Consider the following 19,618-nt stretch of genomic DNA (forward strand, 5'->3'; position numbering starts at 1 on the left):
CGGGCTCGGTAGTGCCAGAGAGGGATCCCTGCCCTGCAGGATGGTGTGATTAGAATCTGTAGAGAATAGAATGACCCAGCCTGTCCTTGAGAGGTGTGTGTGTAGGGGGGGGGGAGGTGGATTCCCACCCCTAAGGTGAGAGGGAGTTCAATATTTATCCACACAGCCTGTCTTCTGCCACTCCACTAAGGAGGTCATTTAGTACATAGTGTGAGGAACATTTAGTGACGTGACTAGACTCGCACCCATATACTCATTTCACACAGGCCCGATGGGTTGGAAGATCTGTCACGAGAAGGGGACTGCCTATTGATGTTGACCCACAAGAGCTGGTTTTCTGCTTCTCGAAATGTAGAAATATATTCAATTTCCAGTGCTCTCCCCCCATCTGTTCAATGTGTTTATCAGGGGCAGAAGAAGAGGGCTAGTGAGGAAGCTCAGGCTGTGTGCAAGCCGCATCAGCTTCATAACAATTCTTCCCACCCAGCTGGCGCAGCTGAATAACTAACCCATACTGAGTGGGCAATAGAGACTGGGGTGCAGACCAGCGTGAATCATTTGTTATAAAACAGGAATGGTAAGGAGGATGGAAGCTGAGGAGATGACAGTGATTTTACAAACACTCACCATGGTTTTTCCCCATAGGAAAGCAGGTAGGGCTCAGAATTATATCATAAAAAGTAATGCTATTATCAGGGTAAATGTACACCTTACTGACCCACGCGCCCAGGCTCACCACTCCAGTTGCCTTCTCTCTCCAGCACCCCAGGTCTGCTCTGTAACTCTAGTTATTTCACTTCAGCCTATACAAGTTCCTGGTGCTATTCTGGGTAGGGACCAACTCAGTGTGCCCTCTATGAGATACCTACCCCACTTCTGAGTGCTAGATAAATAGTAAGTTAATGATAATAGGCCACAATCCATCTAGAGAGACAGCTGGGAGGAGACGTGAGAACTACCTACTAGCAAGGGCAGACAGAGCTTAGTTATTCTCATTAATGAAGACAGAACAAGCAAGAATGGATTTAATCCACACCAGGGAACATTTAGGGTGAGTATTGTATTAGAAGATACTATATAACTCTAAGGACACTTTGGCAAGTGGCTCAGCTGTAAACGGAGGTTGTGGGATCTCCTGCATCTGAGATACTGGAATGATCCCTATTCACCAGGGAGAGTGAAAGAGCCTCAAATTCAGCTGCTGGAAAAAAGCAATGAAATGGGGGAGCTACTGCCACTTCCCAGCCCCTCAGTCTCTTACAATGGCAGAAACTTTCCTACAGGCCTCAAAAACCTGAAAGCTGTGTGCTTGGACAGCCACCCAGAAGAAATTGAAATGCTGCCCAGCTGATTAGCAGAGTACTTACTCTCAGCTGGCAGCATGTGTTTATATTGGTGGTGCAATTCTGTACATGCCCCGGTGCACATAACAAAATTTATTCCCCACACAGATGGAAACAATGAGATGGAACATTGATGCCAGCTGGGGGTGTCTTGGATTATTCTGAAGATCCATACAAAAGGAACATCCCCCTTGAGTTTCTTTGCCAGCTCTGAGCATTTGCTGTTGGGGCGCAGGGAAATTCAAGTGAGTGGATAGTCTCAATATTGGTTATATTTGCAAATGGTGTGCTCAGAAACTGAGAGTTGAAAAGGGCTTGCTAGGGCAGGGATATTCCTTCTCTCACATGGCCTTGCTGGTGCAACCGAGCCCTGATTGGTCACATTTTTGCAAAGGGACCACTCAGTGCACAAGAAACATTACCTACAGTACAGCAGGCTGGGAACGTGCTGCTTCATTCAACCATCTACAACAGGGTCACAGGAAAACACGCACTAATTAAAGCAGGATGGAAGGAAGAGTTGGAGAATGTTGCCAACCTATAATACCAAGTTAACCCCTTGCTTACCATTCTCTTCATGTTTCATAGTCTATGTCTGTCTGGCTGTCCAGTTCTCTCAGACAGCTCTGCCAAGGTCCCCCAGTACTGACCTGCATCTCGCCCTGCTACCGCTAATTGTGGCTAGCCTCCCCACATGTGCTCCTCCCAGACCCCTGGATATAAACTCAGGTGACCAGCCTGAACTGCCACTCATGCTGTTATTTTTGGTGGACTAGGTCAAGCAGAGCTAGCCCAGGAATGTCTATACGAGCTGGCAATTGGACCTCTCGCTCCAAGCGTGAAGGCCGCCTACGATCCCACATGGCTGTGCTAATCCATTTTGATTCTGACTTGCAGAACCCCCTGTTACTTCAGCTCTGGTCTCCCCATTCCACTTCTAGGCGGGGTTGGCTCAGCCTTTGGAGCCATATGTCTGATCTCCTGTGCATTTGAAAGCAGTGCCCCAGGGCACTGACTCATACTACCAGCCTCCAAGTTGCATCCAACATCCTGCGATAAGTTTTTCTCATTCCCCAAACCTTATAAAAGTTGCTCGATGTTATGATGGAGCCGCATAGTATTCCTTTGTAAGGAAGTGAAGTGTCAGGGGCACAGCTGTGAAATATATGCCCAACTTTCTCTAATTCGGTAGCAAGCGCAGGGCAGAGAGAGGGAGCGGGTTCCTGTTTAGGTTTTCAGTTACTGTGTTTCTAAAATATTTATTTTTCTGGGTGTTTCTATCACAGCCTTTTTGGAATCTAAATATTTGGATGATCGGGGAGTTGTGGCCGGATTCAGAACGCTGGCCTCGGCATTTCACTGCTTGCTGAGTTACTGTATGTGTCAGGCATACCGATGCCCTCTCTCTGCACTCTCATTCCACAGGTCCCCTCAGTTCTTGCATAAAGATCAGACACTATTTAAATGTAATCTCTGGGGGTGGAGAGGGTGAGGTGAGGAATTGAAAAGGCCTGATTGGGGTAGGGTGAGAAAGAAGTAGCATATAAATGAATAAATAATAATAATAATAAAAAAAGATCATTGGAAAGCAATGGAAATTTTTTGTCGCATTAATGTGTTTTCTCAGCTGTTCTATGCACTTTCTCCTACTTGTTTTGGTTTCTGTCCCAAGGATGCTTTCTGCTGGAGAGTAGCGGGTGCAGGAAAATCCAAATGTATTGCTTTCCCCATCACCACCTTCCTTGCTAGAAACAGCTATTTTCACACTTTGCATTTCAGTGACAGAAAAAACATGAAATGCCACTGAGGACAGATGCTCTAACCCTGATGTGTAGGCAGGAAAGGTGACTGCCAGCATGTCAGACACAGCTCAGAGTAACCTTGAAACCAGGCCCAAGCCTGCATCACGTACACACAGAGGAATTTGTGTGTTAAGGGCCCTCCATGTGATGGTATGGGAAGGGCCAAAATTAAATCCCAAGCAAGGAATTGTATCAGCAATGCTTGGGGCCAAAACCAGCTATTTGGGGCAGCATGAGGCTGGAACTCTGGTCTCTGATAAAGCAGAACTGTGAGTGCTGTGGCTGTAGTTTGCACAGTCCTTGGGAAGTGAGGAATGCCTTTCAGTCCTCCGTGCCAGCCCCCTGGCCTGTTCTGGAATGGTGGCTGGCTCCAAAGAGGAGGCAGATCAGTCCTTGGTCTGTCAGAAAGCCACACACTGTTTATTTTGAGTAAAAAATTAGAGTCTGCTTTATGGGTGGGACAAGTAATTTAAAAAACAAAGAAACTAAATACTGAAGCAATGGCACCATCATGAATAAAATGTGACTGGCTCTGATCCTCCTGCTTGAGGGCACAAACTAATCCCCACTCCCTCACCTGGGGGTCAGGAAGAGGTTTTTCCATGTTATAATATTACACTCTCAGGAGTATTATATGGGTTTTCCTGCTTCTTCTTCAGCAATTCACATTTGCCTTTCTCTGACAGCAACAGTGAGGGGCTACAGCTGAGAGAGTTTGTGCTAGGAGATGATGTTTAGTGTTACAAATTTGTGATGCCATCTTTGTGTGATATGACATGTGTGTTGTGCTCACTGAGTCAAGATGTTACCATGTCGTGGCCTAACATTGCAAGATATGGGTCCTTCATAAGCTCGCAACTGCAAGTTGGACACCTGGGAATGTTCATAGGCTACAGGGTCCCTCCAGGAAATGAAAGATGGGCACTGCTCTAGGATGCTGTACCAAATGGCATATATGACCCAATGATCTCTTGATGCTAACTGGCAGAGGGCACAGATATTCCTGGGTTCACCAAAAAAATGCTGTGTAAGGTCCCTAATGAAAGCCTGAGGCACTGGTCATCAGGGATATCCCTGCCCCCCCCCCTCATTGGGGTGTATACCCCCCCGAATTTCCCCAACATGCCCCAGTTTTGTGAACCATGGTGCCATACAGCCCACCTTCACCCTCACAGTCTCACCCCTCATCGGCCTTGACACCCCTCCCCCCCCCGTAAATTCGAACTCCCCTCCCCCATTTCAATTCCTGGGGAGGCTACTGCTGGCCATCATAACCATTGTGAGATTTATGTACACAAAATATGTGAGCAACTACGTACGTCTGCTGAAGCTGGTGTCACTCAAAGGTGGCATAGCTTGGGAAAAACTTCTCCTGACACTGGAGGTGGAAGACACTTACCTCCTTGGTGGGCCATTGTGTTTTGTGTGTCTGACAAGGGAAGTCTGTTTGCATGCTGAGTCAAAAGCTAATGAAGAGCTAGCAGCCAAGTAGACAGGCACTGCGGGTCCCACTTGGCAAAGTATGCGGAGGCAGCCTCCAGAAGGGGCAGGGCCTCTGGCAGAAGGGATGGAGCTCTCCCCAGCCCTCAGAGCTCCGTGGTACTCTCTGGTACTCCAGCAGCGGTTCTAAGGGTCCAGGGCTCCAGCTGCTGCCACTGTCTCAGCAGCAGAGGTGGAAAACCCTGGATCCCTTAGAATTGTCCAACCCTGTGGTAATTGCCCCCTTCCCATGCCCAAGCCTCATCAGCAGTGGGCCTGAGAGCTGGCAAATACTTCAAATGGATATTAACAGCAAGAGGTACACCACAGGGGAGGGGTGGATCCTATTTTCAGGTGACCATCAAATGTCTGGTCTGGAATACCAGTGAGACACCCTTGCGTCCTTCAATCTGCAAATGGTTGCAAATAAAAAACAATGTCACTTGAATCTCCTCACTTTCATAATAAACGTATTCTTGTGTTCACTATAACTATACACACGTGCTGTATGCCAAGCAGAGTGGTGACTGTGCACGGGTGAGTGCTGTTCCTGGGGGAGTAGCAAATCAGAGTTCTGAGAGTGAGCAGAGGAACAGAGGTGGGGCCTTCTGGGCGGATGCTTGGAAGACTCAGGAGTTAGTGGGTGCCTATTTCTAACTGTGGGGAGAGAGAGCACACACCTGCAGAGACCTGCCAGGAAGTTCATCCACAGCAGGCACAGACAAGATTTCCCTCATGCTATGAGTGGGTGGTAGCAAGATACCCAGGAAAACATCACAGCATTGCAATTCCTATGTTCCTCTGATTTTTTTTTAGTCTTGATCTTAGCATGACCTATCCCTGTGAACCTCTCCAAACATGCTGCAGTCTAGTAGCTGTTGCAGGGAATAGATAGAGAGGTTCTATTCCTGGCTCACAGTGTGACCTTGGCCAAGTCATGCCCCGGTTCTGTGCCTTAGTTTCCCCATCTGTAAAATAGGGGGTAATGATATTGACCTAGAAAGGAATCCTGGGGCTGAATCCATTGGTATTTGCAAAATGCTTTGAGATCCCCTATGGAAGGTGCTCATGACTTATGAGGAGAAGCTGAGGGACTTGGGTCTGTTTAGTCTGCAGAAGAGAAGAGTGAGGGGGGGATTTGATAGCAGCCTTCAACTCCCTGAAGGGAGGTTCCAAAGAGGATGGAGAGAGGCTGTTCTCAGTAGTGACAGATGGCAGAACAAGGAGCAATGATCTCAAGTTGTGGTGGGAGAGGTCCAGGTTGGATATTAGGAAAAACTATTTCACTAGGAGGGTGGTGAAGCACTGGAATGGGTTACCTAGGGAAGTAGTGGAGTCTCCATCCCTAGAAGTGTTTAAGTCTCGGCTTGACAAAGCCCTGGCTGGGTTGATTTAGTTGGAATTGGTCCTGCCTAGAGCAGGGGGCTAGACTTCATGACCTTCTGAGGTCTCTTCCAGTTCTATGATTCTATGATCTATATGGAGACCATTTTTTTGATTAAGCATCACTTTGTTCCTGCTGGTTTCACCACATCAGTGGATTCCATTCTCCCCATAGCCCCCAAGGTTGTGGCTGTCCTGTCTCCTGACATCACAACCTCCCATGGGAAGGAATTCAGGCCAGATGCCCATGGACACAAGTCACATTTGGCTTAGTAAGTTTGCTGACAGTGTTGTCCTCTCTCTGTGATGAGTGACGCAAATGTTATCACATCTGCTCTCAAGGCATTCACTGGGAAATTCTGCCAGTACCTGGGGAAGTTTCACAGTTTTCTTTTTCATCTGCTTCCTTTTTCTCAAGACCTTCAAAAATCCCTCCTAATTCACCTGCATTGTAGACCAAGAACTGACACAGGCTCCTCCCACTGCAGAGGGCTCTTTGCTAGGATGTGTTCTCTGTATGATCAAGACAAGAGAAGATCCACCCCTTGCCATAGGGAAGCAGGCTGGTATTGTGATTAAGGCACTGGGACCCCTGAAATCTGGTTTCTGTTCTAATTCTGACACTGACTCACTTGAGCAAGTCACTTCACCAGGCTGTGCCTCAGTTTCACCACTTGTAGCATAGAGGCTATGTCTAGACTGGCATGATTTTCCAGAAATGCTTTTAACGGAAAAGTTTTCCGTTAAAAGCATTTTCAGAAAAGAGCATCTAGATTGGCGCGGACACTTTTCCGCAAAAGCACTTTTTGCGGAAAAGCATCTGTGGCCAATCTAGACGCGCTTTTGCACAAAAAAGCCCCAATCACCATTTTCGTGATCGGGGCTTTTTTGTGGAAAACAAATCTCAACTGTCTACACTGGCCCTTTTGCGCAAAAGGTTTGCCTAAAAGGGACTTTTGCCCGAACGGGAGCAGCACAGTATTTCCACAAAAAGCACTGATTTCTCACAGTAGGAAGTCAGTGCTTTTGCGGAAATTCAAGCATCTAGTGTAGACAGCTGGCAAGTTTTTCCACAAAAGCGGCTGATTTTCTGGAAAAACTGGCCAGTGTAGACACAGCCAGGGTGAAGAGACCCACCTTGGGAGGAGGATAGTTGTGAGTCTTCAGTCCTCAGGGTCAAGGCCTGCTCCAGTTAATTTCAACAGGACCAAAGTTTGTCCCTTTGGGTTTGTAAAGTGCTGTGGAAATATCGGACACAAGCTGCTACAGAAGGGTAACACTTGCTGATCATTTTATTTTTCTGGCTGTGCCTTATCCATCTGCTTATTTTCCTGAGTTTTTTTTCTCCTAACCCATTTGACGCTTGCAACTCCACTGACGAATTGACTTAAAAGCTTAGCTAACTTTGCAAATCTCTTTTATGCATGACCATGGGGAGAGCAGGCATTGCTTCCCAATGGCTGCTGGGTCTCACATCAGGAGGGCAGGAGTATTTTTTCCCCTTTTTTTGCGCGGTGAAGGAAAAAAAAACACATCTTCAATTCACGGGGGGGGGGGGGGGGAAGGAGGGGGGCTGAATTTTCCCAGTGTCTCCGCAATGGATGAACACGCAGGCTGCTCTGGCAGACCATCCTGGGAGAAGAATTGTAGGACTGTCAGGAATGTCTGCCCAGCCTCAGCATCGAGCAGCGATGCTGCTCCATGCTGCAGCCACTGAGTCCTGGTTTGCACAAAGGAACAATCCATCTTTGTCCAGGTTTCTATTTGCAAGCGCCTGCAACATCCTGACTCACACAGCACACCCCTTATTATTCCAGGGCCTGGGCCTCCTCAGAGCTGGGCCAGTGCTCTTCAAACCCGGCGACACTATGCCAGTCACTATTCATGGGGTTCCCCACACGGCTCTGCTAATATGCTTCAGTTCTGGCCTACAGCACCTCCCCACCCATCAGTCATGGACTCCCTACATAGCTATACCAATGTATCTACAGTCCTGACTTTCCACACCCCTTATTAGGCCAGGCTGACTTCTTTCTCCAAACTCTGCCAACGCAGCTCCTTTCTGTCCTGCAGCAGCCCCTGTTTTCTAGGACTCACCACAGCCCTGCTGATGCTCCTCAGACACAACCCACAGCCCTTTTCCTAGCCCCAAAGCTCTGCCTAGGCACTTCAGAGCTTAGTCATCACCTGGTCAGTCCTCAGCTATTATGGGGTGAGCCCTACTTGAGACCAGCCAGGACTTTGCCCAAGCATGGTGGCAGATCTGCAGCATGGGTAAAAGTAGTTTATAATTCAGGCTGAGACTGACAAACTCATTTCACATGTGCCCTGCACTGGATTTGTCCTCATCTGTGCTGACAGGAAAATGTAACACCCCAGCCCCACTCTATGGCACCAAAAATGTGATTGAAAACACAAGCCCGGTAAGACATGCTCAGGTTCAGAGAGATCTGGGCCACACCTGGATGCCATCAAGCATTTTAATTTCCCTTTCAAATTACTAAGCAGTCTAGATGATTTCCAGTGATTTTCAGCACAGGCCTGTCTCATTCTAACAACCGCCTGGTGTATATCTGATAGAACACCTGTTGCTGGATACAGGCCTGGATGCACAACACAAGCAGCTAAGCACCAAGCCAGAGAATGGGTTAGAACCAGGCACAAAGGGCAGGAAACTGACTGTGGAGCAAGGGGATGTGTCAGTATCAGGTAGGAAACTGGCTGCAGAACCAAACAGTCCAGATATTACAAAAAGGGGTTTGACACCTTCTCACACGGGGTTTATCAGGTTTGCTTGAGCACAAGGGGAAAATGTGTTAGTCTGAATGGGCAGTGTATGAGGGGAGTGCCAAGGATGGAGGTATCTCAGGCAGTTGAGGGGAGAGAGACTCACACATCTATGCTCTGCAAGTCTGTGCCCATCTCACCTCCCTTCCCGTTCTGGTGCCCACTGAATGACTTGAAGACTCCTCAGAGCCGCTGTTTCCTCTTTGGAGCCCTGGGGCCTCATTCACCTCACTGTGGCATCCGTGTAAATCACGGGAAATGCCAGTGGTGCCACTAGCGCTGCAATTGTGGCAGGAAGTGTGGAATCAGGACCCTGAATCTGATGGGCTTGTGATGGTAGTGGCTACATAGGGAGACTGCTATTTGGGTGGCAAGGCCAAGGAGTGCAGGGGAAGAAGCAGGTTCTGGAGACATCGTGGGTGGTTCTGTGAGAAGCTACAGTCGTCCAGGTTTGCTGTAGGCAGGGCCTCTGTGAAGTGGGGAGGTAAACATATAATACTGGAAAGCAGAGCAGGGCTCCTGCTGGTTCCCTCTGTGGTTCTAGAAATACCCCAGTCTATGGCACAGTATGGGCAGAATCCGACCTCGTCCCCAGCGTGACTCTAAGGCTGTGTCTACACTGGCCACTTATTCTGGAAAATCAGCCACTTTTCCGGAATAACTTGCCAGCTGTCTACACTGGCCCCTTGAATTTCCGGAAAAGTACTGACGATCTACTGTAAAATCATCAGTGCTTTTCTGGAAAAACTATGCTGCCCCCGTTCGGGCAAAAGTCCTTTTCCGGAAAACTGTTCTGGAAAAGGGCCAGTGTAGACAGCACAGATTTCTTTTCTGCAAAAAAGCTCCAATCGCTAAAATGACGATCGGGGCTTTTTTGCAGAAAAGCGCGTCTACATTTGCACAGACGCTTTTCCGGAAAAAGTGCTTTTCCAGAAAAGCATCCTGCCAATGTAGACGCTCTTTTTCCGGAAATACTTATAGTGGAAAATTGTTCCGTTTTAAGCATTTCCGGAAAATCATGCCAGTGTAGATGTAGCCTAAAGGTCTCCGCTTTAGTGTGTTTACTGTACTTTGACTGTGGCAAGGGTCTTCTTTGGATATAATGTATGGGCCTGATTCAGCCTTTACATTTGGCAACTGTAGAGGCTTCCTGTACAAAATGGGTCTACAGAGGCTTTCTCTTTAGGCTCGGCTTTCTGAAAATCAGGCTCTAAACCCAAAGACCTCGAGGAGGCCTCTGACATAGCAAGAAATAGAACACTGGATTCCCACCAAACTGTCCTTCTCTCCCCTTTTTTAGCATATGATCAGGTGTGTTAAAGCCAGAGGTAAAAGTAAGCGGATGTGCCCTGGTGTGGAGCTCCAGCAAGAACTGGCTGATCTGCGACAATAGCCCGCAGGAAGCTATTTAAAGAGCAGTCAATGACCTGGTTGCAAGCCGATAGTACCCGTAAGAAATTTCAAGTGACTTTCACTGCTGCTTAAAATACAGTCCAGCCTAGTGAGCAGAGTTCAACAGTCCTGGGGGATGGGGCTCCAGAGTGACTCTGGCCCTCCTCACTTCCTTTATCACTGAGATGCACTATTCATCCCCCTCCAGAGTCTCAACGTGGGGGTCGGAGTACTGGGGAGAGCAGTCCCTGAGCCAGACACACAGCAGATGCCTCTGTCACTAGGACATAACATCAGGATACTGTCTTTGACTGAAAAAAAAACATTGGACTAAACAGACATGCAAAATGTAGGGCAAGTTAAATATGTTAGGCTGGCGGCAGATCAGTGCACCTCTCAGAGAGAAGACACTAAAGATAGAACCAGAATTAATGGCCTGGCCCCGCTGTGTTCCATACTGATTAGGCCTGGTGTCTCTTGGCAGCAGCAAGCCCCGTCCAGAGGGTGTTCGGACGGTAGCTGCAGTGCTCTGAGTGGTTAGGGATTCGCTGCGCTTTTTCCCGAGCGTGTCAGGTTCTCCTGTAAAACTGTCAGCTCAGGAAAGTCCCAGAAGCGTCTGTTCATGCAGCACCAGAACTGGGATTATTTGGATTGCTTTTCTGTTTTTCTCCCTTAATAGAATGTAATCTGATTGTTTTGCTCTAAATTTAAATTGAATTTAGCCAAGGTGGAAGGCGCTGGATTGACAGATGTGGAGCGGAAAAGTCGGAGTTACCCAAAGCGCAGGTACAGCCGGGACAGGCACACCAGCCATGTATGGCAACCTGGCACTGAAAATTAGAAATGAGTGAAGGCCCTATTCAGTCCTTGAACTCTCCTGAGCCTGCTAGACAGGGGGGGCCTGACCAAAGCCCAGACCAACCATTCCACTGATCAGTGGCCATGGGGGCAAATCCTGAATGCTAGCAGCACATGTGGATTTGGGACACCCAACTCATGTCACAAAGGGGCTAAGCAGTGGTAAACTGATTATTGACAAAGGCTGGATTTGAACTGGCAGAGGCATGGATTTGAAATGCAAAGCTCTAGTGAAGCCATTTCCAAAAGCCTGGCCATCTAGCACCCTTCTTTATTTTCCCTTCCATATGTTCTTGTAACTCCATTCTGCTAAACAAATCAGCTCTGAATAAGAACCAAGGAGAAATCTTGAAATGGGATTTGAACTGAAATTCAACCCACTCTTAAAAAAAAATCCCTTCAAATAGAAAAGTTCTAAACAAACTTGACTTGAGAGTCATTTAATACTTTGCCAACTTCCCTTTCCACAGCTCCCAGGCTCCAATCAGCAGAGGGGGCCTGCAACCTGGCCCATGCTGCAGGTCACGAATCAGCACATGGCACAGTGCCATTTCCCTCATTCTCACTTTACCTGTTTTGAAATATGTAAACAAAATCAGAATCCCCAATGTAGCAGCCACTGACCTGGAAATACCATTCTCAAGCCTATTTTTGTCTCTGATCCCTGGACAAATGCCAGCGTGGGTCATTAAATTCCCCCTTCTTAAATCCTCCTGACAGGTCTATTGGCTAGGCTTTGTTTCTTTACTTCCTGTCTTAAATTGCAGGGTTGCTGATAGAGAGCTGCCATGTTCCACCCCAGAGGTGGCTACATTTCAGTTGTGGGTGACTTGTTGACTGTCAGCTGCCCTGGGGATGAATATGTGAGTCTGACCATGGTAAGAATCAAAGCAGGGATGTTAAATATCAGTTAATTGAATTGTCGATTAACCTCATGAATTCTTATTGGTTACTTGACTATTCTATAGTCCCTGGGGGTGGACTCCAGCCCCACTCCTGAGAAGCCCCCTGCTACTGCGTGCTGCTGCTTCTGTATCAGAGTCAGCAGCATGAGGTGCCAGGAGGGAGCTGGTCTGCAAGGGGAGCCAGTTTAAAAACAAGCTCCCCTCATGGACCGGGTTCCTGTCACCCCATGCAGCTCCCTCTGATACAGCAGCTCCAGTCCGGGTGGGGGGATTGAGCTCCCGGACCCAGCATGAGCTGGAACTGAGCCAGGCTGCCTGCCCACCCAGCTCCTAATACACTTTAAATGCAGAACCTTGGGGGGGGGGGGGGGGGGGGGGCAGGTCCTGAACCTGGCGCAAGCCTGGACTAAGCCAGGCTGCTGGCCAGCCTGCTAAAACATTTACTGGCAAGGCGGAAGGGGGGTGGGAAGGGGAAATGCATGTAGTCTATAGCATTAACTAATACGCTTTTTGCTTATTGGTTAATCGACTGCACTATTACAGCCCTATATCAAAGTGGAACAGACTGCCCTGCAGCAGGCAGCGTTGCATCTGGACTGCCTTGGTTCCTGGTGTTTTTCGATCCCAGTGTGTTCGTGGCTAACCTTCCATTTCCCCTTCTCCTTTCCTGAGATCTCTCCTTTTGTCAGCAGCCTGGGTGCCACGAGGGAACCCTGAGTTTCACTGAACAAGCACTTGCCTTGCAGTCCTGTGACCTGATAGGAAATAAAACTAGTAAAATCATCCTGACACACTTGAGTTCCCTTCTCAGTCATCCTCCCTGCGTTCCTAGGGGGCCCATGCTGCAGTGAACTGAGCGCAGGGCATTGCTGGGCACTCTACAGCCCCAGACTCATACAAGGATCTTGACCAAGTCACTTCCTCATTCCGTGCCTCAATTTCCCCATCTCTAAAATGGAGCTGATCATTCTTATCTTCTTGATGATGAACTGAATGATGTTTGGAAAGCTTTGAAGATGGGCAGGTCTATCTAACTGCTTGGTCTTACAATAGACTCCCACCCTCAGCCTTCCTCTGGCACTGATACTGTGAACAAAGAACTAACTATGCATTAAAGGTCAGATGGATTTCCAGGGATCCCAGCCCATTCCAGGTCCCCTTCCCTCTGCTCCCATCTTTCTCTCCTGGGAAAGTTAACGGTACTCAGTATTATACAGAGAATGTCATTTGTGGGGTTCAACTGCTAGGGTGTGTCTAGACTACATGCCTCCTTCGACGGAGGCATGTAGATTAGCCAGATCGGAAGAGGGAAATGAAGCCGCGATTAAAATAATCGCGGCTTCATTTAAATTTAAATGGCTGCCCCGATCTGCCGATCAGCTGTTTGTCGGCAGATCGGGGCAGTCTGGACGCGACGCGCTGACAAAGAAGCCTTTCTTCATCGGCACAGGTAAGCCTCGTGAAACCAGGTTTACCTGTGCCGATCAAGAAAGGCTTCTTTGTCGGCGCATCGCGTCCAGACTGCCCCGATCTGCCGACAAACAGCTGATCGGCAGATCGGGGCAGCCATTTAAATTTAAATGAAGCCGCGATTATTTTAATCGCGGCTTCATTTCCCTCTTCCGATCTGGCTAATCTACATGCCTCCGTCGAAGGAGGCATGTAGTCTAGACACACCCCTAGAGAAATACGTGGAACATGGAGGATCTTTCATATATCCCTTATATTTCTCCCGCCTTCCAATTATCCATGTGGGTGAGCCCACCCAACCCTTAATTTTTGGAGAGGATGGTGGGTGGATTGGTGGGGGAGGAGGAGCATTAACCCTGCTTTCTCTTCTTCATAACAATGAGCTCTTTGCTGCCCTTCCCCATGCCTAAGAACAAGTCCTCTGCATGAATCCTCAAGGACCTGGCATAGACCACTAGTCTCTATGATGTCTGAAACCTGCAAAGCCAAGCCAACAACGTGGTCTTGATCAATCACCTGTGAAGGCAAAGAGGGAGCAGCAGCAGACTCTCAAATGCTAGGAAGGCAACATCCCTCCTGGGACTTGAGTTCATGATCCCTGGTTCAGGAGTCCAATGCCATATCCATTATCTATGCCCTAAAGCTAAAGACCAACAACTTTTGCTGGACTGGTCACATGGTCTAGATGCCTGGTCAGTGCCTCCCCAAACAGGTTCTGTTTTTGAGCTGGAGGAAGGACGGAGGAGCTTGGGGGACCAGAGGAAGTGATTTAAGGACATGTTGAAGGCAAACATGAAGAAGTACATTATCACTGTCGACACTTAGGAGAACCTTGCTGAGGACCGTCCGCAGTGGAGAGTGGTAATCCGTGGGGGGGGGGGGGGGGGCACAATTTGAGAGGTCCCACCGCAGTGCAGATGAGAAGACATGGAGAAGGAGAAAAGAGCAGCAAAAACTGTCTCATATCCCTCAAATAGCCACCAGCACCTGCCTTTTCTGCAATAAGACCTGTGGCTCCAGAATCATCAATGGATCCACAAATAGGAGGATGACAGGAAGACATCCTGCTCGTTATGGAGTGACCGCTGAGAGAGAGAGAGCCCTAAAAATGTCTTGTTGCTGCCAGATGAGTCCCTTGCATATTGCCTGTGCCATGTGAACTTGGTGCGCATGCAGCAAGAAACGCCCAGAATCTCCCGATTTGGTTCCACCTGGTGCCTTTGATTCCGGAGAAGTTTCTTTGAATGGAGTCCTCATTTGGATGGAATGTAAAATGGCGGTGCTGGCTCAAGAGAAGGGCACTGGTGGCACTCCCTGCCACGCCCAGATCTGCTGTGAGGAGAGCATGCTTAACCTTGGGGATTAGAAAGAGAAGGCAGAAATGTGCCAGTGGTTCTTGCCACCCTTTGTTGGCTGAAAGACACATTCAGTCCCTCTTGACTGGTGGGTCACTTGGACGCAGCGTCTTCAAGGATGGCAAGGGAGACCCAATGCCTCATCGTCTCTCTCACAGCCACCATCCCTTCCCTTGTCTCATTATGAAGAATGTCCCAGCAATCCAAGTCAGTACCCGAGACAAACCAGCCTAGTCTGCTACCCATCTGGGAGGATCCTGAAGTCAAGGAGGCACTGCTCTGGCAACAGCTCCTTCAGGCACAATGACCACCAGCCCTGCCTGCCTGGGAATCTCTAGATGGTGGTGGTGGTTGCTGCTGCTATCGCTGCCATGGATGGAGCAAAACTGTTAATTTTCCTAGATCACTTTGGCCTGCTGCAGCAGCTGTAATGTGACTAAGGCAGCATATCCCTAATAAAGACAAAAGGGCTGAGACCCATTACACATGTGTTTTATCCTAAATGAAAATGAAGTAGCTATATAATTGCTGCTGTGATGGGCCTGAGGAGTTTTGTTTTTTCTTTCTTTCTTTTGTTCTTTTTGCCAGTGTTGTTGCTCAAAATCAGAAAAGTAACCACAGGCTTATGGATGTGAAATCTCCTTAGACGAGATCTACACCTAGTGGCTACAGTGGGGTATGAGACGTGTCCCCAGCAAAACATGAGCCACATCTAATATCCAGTCCAGCTGCAGCCCTAAGCTGCAAAAGCTGGAGCTGAATTACAACCCTTCCGTTTTCCTCAAAGTTTGGATTTTTTGTGGGTAAGGGACAGACCTGGGAACCAAAAGACCTGGCTTCTGCTCCTAGCTCCGCCACATTCTCTGTTTCACCCTGTCTCTCTGGACCGCATTTCACCCATATATAAAATTCAGACACTAATACTGGCATGGACATCATTAATACCCCATGGAAGGGGCTTTGAGACACCACATGATAGAGATGGGTAACTGAATTCTGGATGATCTAAGTAATTCACAGCAGATACCACACCTCCCGCCACATCATTGACACTCCATCTCTTTTTAAAATGCAGGTCAATGACTATCGTCTTTGCTGCCTGTGGCCAGTGAGCAGTCAAGCAATTAATTCTCCCACGGCTGTGAGCTACTCCCACTTTTTCTTGTCTCCTTTCGGCCTCGCCTCTCACCTTTACCCCTTGCGCATGATGGATCCGCTGGAGTAGCTCCCATGTGTCGGGCAGTAGCTGTATAAATGATGTTTTCTGGTGTTAAGTTGTATTACAGGTGAAGGGACAAGTAAAAGGCAGACAGGTCAAGTGCCAAGATGAGCAGAGATCAGACTGTGAAAGGGAGAGAGGATTTCCTGATGATACATCCTGTGTATAATCAGACCATCTCTAAACTTGTGAAAAGAGATTCCCTGATTCCAATGCCTGTGGCCTCTGTGGACAGGTACTGATCAGCCTCCCCTGCCCCCCAGACTTCTTACAAACAGACAGAGATGACTGAAAGGCACCAGACTGATGAGCCAGTGGAGAAACCAAACAGATGGCAGGCTACTTATCCTTCCAGGTGGCCTGGGAGGAAAGGCCTCTAAGGGTACATCTAACCAGCAGCGTTATTTCTGAATAACTGATTTTATTCCAAAATAATAAGAGTGTGTCTACACAGGAAACTGTTATTTCGAAATAATGGCGAGCTGAAGGACTTCTTACTCTGACTCCTATAACCCTCATTTAAAGAGGAATCCTGATTTTAAGAGGAATAAGGGACCTTTCGGAAAAGGCTTTATTTTCCAAAAGATCCCCATCTAGACTGGCGCTTTTTTCCGGCACAGCCCCGAGCCGGAAAAAAGTGGCAGCCATGTTTATACAAATGAAGCAGGGGATATTTAAATCCCCCCCTTCATTTGCAATTCTTTGACTTGTCTCATCTGCATCCCTTTTCCGGAAAAGGGGTGAGTGTAGACACAGCCTACATGTATTAGGAGAAACTTTGCAAACACACCCCCTGCCACTCTCCTCCCAAATTAATTGAGCAAATTACTTCAATATATTTTAAAATTTTGTAGTAAATGTTCAGAATCCATGGATTTGTGAAATGTCTTGTAATTCAGTGACTGCAATGAGCAGCCTGATCAAAGTTAACATGTTGGCCTAGTTCTGCCCACAGAAGAAACCCTACAATAATAAACCAAAAGATCAGATTTTGGGGCTGCAGCACAGAGGGCTCAAGCTCCAGATCTTGGGTTGGAGCAGGGAACAATACATCCCTTGGAATAAGTTAGCCACGTGGTGTCCAGCACATTAATCACTAGCCACATGTGGCTATTTGGCCAGTTGAGTGTGGCTCGTATGCTATGGCAGTAGCCACAATAGCCCTGGTCTACACTAGGGAGTTATTTCTAAATAACTCCTCTTATTTCAAAACTAGCCAATTAGCCCTCCCTAAGATGGGATTTTCAGGTCTCTGCTCCATGTCGGTTTTCTCTCCTGAGCCTCCGGTCTCTCTCTCTCTCTCTCTCTCTCTCTCTCTTCTCCTCCTCCTCCTTCTCCTCCTACTACTACATCCCCCTCTCTTTCTCTCAGCTCTCCTCAGCCTCCTGCCTCTCTCTCTGTCTCTCTCTTTCTCTTCTCCTCCCCCTCTTGCCTCACTCAGGGGACCATGGAACCCAAAAAGTCACTTGCGCCTCTTGCTCCCACGCGGCAGCCTGGCTGAGCGGCGCAGAAGTCAGCCGAGAGCCACTGCGGGAGGCGAAGGGGGCGGGGTGGTGATGTTCATGGCTAGGAGCCACTGTCACACTGCACGTGAGCGACCCGCCTCCCTTTGCCTCCTGCTGTGGTGCTCGGCTGACTTCTGCACCGCTCAGCCAGGTTGCCGCGGGGGAGCAAGCAGAGCAAGCAGCGTTTGGGCTCCCCCGCGGCGACCCAGCTGAGCGGTGCAGGAGTCAGCCGAGTACCACAGGAGGAAGCAGAGGGGGGCAGGGCAGGGCGGTGATGTACATGGCCAGGGGGCAATTTGTGTATCTTTTTCCGATAGAACTTTGTAGTCTAGGCACAGGCTAAGGGAGTCTGCCTCGGTGTAATTTCGAGGTTTTCCTGTAGTGTGGACATGGTATTTTGAAATAACTCCTGAAATAACTATTAATTTGAAATCATTTCCTGGTATAGAATCATAGAGCTGGCAGAGCCCTCAGGAGGTCATCAAGTCCAGCCCCTTACCCAAGGCAGGACCAATCCCAACTAAATCAACTCAGCCAGGGCTTTGTCAAGCTGAGACTTAAAAACCTCTAGGGATGGAGATTCCACCACCTCCCTAGGTAACCTATTCCAGTGCTTCACCACCCTCCTAGTGAAATATTTTTTCCTAATATCCAACCTGGACCTCTCCCACTGTAACTTGAGACCATTGCTCCTTGTCCTGCCATCCGTCACTACTATGAACAGCCTCTCTCTATCCTCTTTGGAACCTCCCTTCAGGAAGTTGAAGGCTGCTATCAAATCCCCCCCACTCTTCTCTTCTGCAGACTAAACAAACCCAAATCCCCCTCTCTCCTGATAGGTCATGCACTCCAGCCTTCTAATCACCTCTGCTGGACCCTCTCCAATGCGTCCACATCCTTTCTACATTGGGGGGCCCAGAACTGGACACAATACTCCAGATGTGGCCTCATCAGAGCCAAATAAAGGGGAATAATCACGTCTCTAGATCTGCTGGCAATGCTCCTCCTAATGCACCCTAATATGCCATTCGCTTTCTTGGCTACAAGGGCGTACTGTTGACTCATATGCAGCTTCTCATCCACTGCAGTCCCCTTTTCTGCAGAACTGCTACGTAACCAGTCGGTTCCCAGCCTATAACAATACTTGGGATTCTTCCTTCCCAAGTGCAGGACTCTACACTTGTCCTTGTTGAACTTCACTAGATTTCTTTTAGCTCAATCCTCTAATTAGAGGCCCAATCCTCTAATCTGTCTAGGTCACTCTGGACCCTATCATAGTGGCTACTGCTTCAGAACTGGTTGGACACCACAGGGCAATCTAGGGATAGCCCTGGTGATGCTTAACTTTGAGCTATCTGTGGCTTGCAGCACAAGCCAGAATGGGCATAGTAATATGAACTACATCCCCACCCACCATGTCCCCTATGCTATGTGCTGTGGGAATGCCAGAGGAGGGGGAGCTGCCAGAGGGGAGGGCCAAGAATGTCCAGCCTAGTGTCCAGGCGTTGGCCCTATAACAGTGGTTCCCAACCTGTGGTCCGTGGACCCCTGGTGGTCCGCAACAGTACTGTAGGGAGGCCACGGAAAGTTTAAAAGTAAGAATCGGGCCCACCATGGGACTGGAACTTTCCACCAGGTGAGTCTCGCCTCAGGCTTGCCGTTTGTGACCATCCATCCTCCCACCGCCAGCTGTGCTGCGGTTTATGCTCCAACCCAATCCCAGTCTCACAGGGGGCCTGATCCTTACTTTTCTTTTCCTTTTCTATTTTTTTCCTCCTCCAGGGCTCTGTGCCTAGCCAAGGGCAGAGTGTCGGGGCAGGAGCTGCCTTTGGGCACGAAAGCCTCCTCATTATATCCTCCATGGATGGGCAGAGGATGGAGGGGGCGGGAGCTGAGGAAACAGTGCAGGCCAAGGGACATACTGGCTGCCGCATTATCAAGTAATGGAATGTTTGAAAAGAAACTATGTAAAATTTTACTAGATTGAAAAGGGGTCTGCATGCTCGAAAAGGTTGGGAACCACTGCCCTATAATAACAAGCCAATATACACTGCCTCCATGAGGAACCCACGAAACCTGAAGTATGAGTGTATGTTACACCATACTGTGAATGACAACAA

The 19,618-nt window shown here is 48.5% G+C and overlaps 1 long non-coding RNA gene across 2 annotated transcripts; it reads left to right on the forward strand.

Annotated features, from left to right (window-relative positions):
* The first annotated feature begins 8,589 nt into the window (after positions 1-8,589).
* Positions 8,590-15,243, forward strand: LOC142831287 (uncharacterized). 2 transcript variants are annotated; one of them, XR_012907000.1, is made up of 4 exons: positions 8,590-8,716; positions 10,909-10,972; positions 11,812-11,922; positions 13,803-15,243. It is a non-coding gene; the product is annotated as an uncharacterized LOC142831287 (long non-coding RNA). The 2 variants fall into 2 exon arrangements; XR_012906999.1 differs by having other exon boundaries at positions 13,831-15,243.
* Positions 15,244-19,618: the final 4,375 nt, after the last annotated feature.

Source organism: Pelodiscus sinensis, chromosome 13, assembly GCF_049634645.1.
Source record: "Pelodiscus sinensis isolate JC-2024 chromosome 13, ASM4963464v1, whole genome shotgun sequence".
In the NCBI taxonomy this organism is placed as follows: Eukaryota; Metazoa; Chordata; order Testudines; family Trionychidae; genus Pelodiscus; species Pelodiscus sinensis.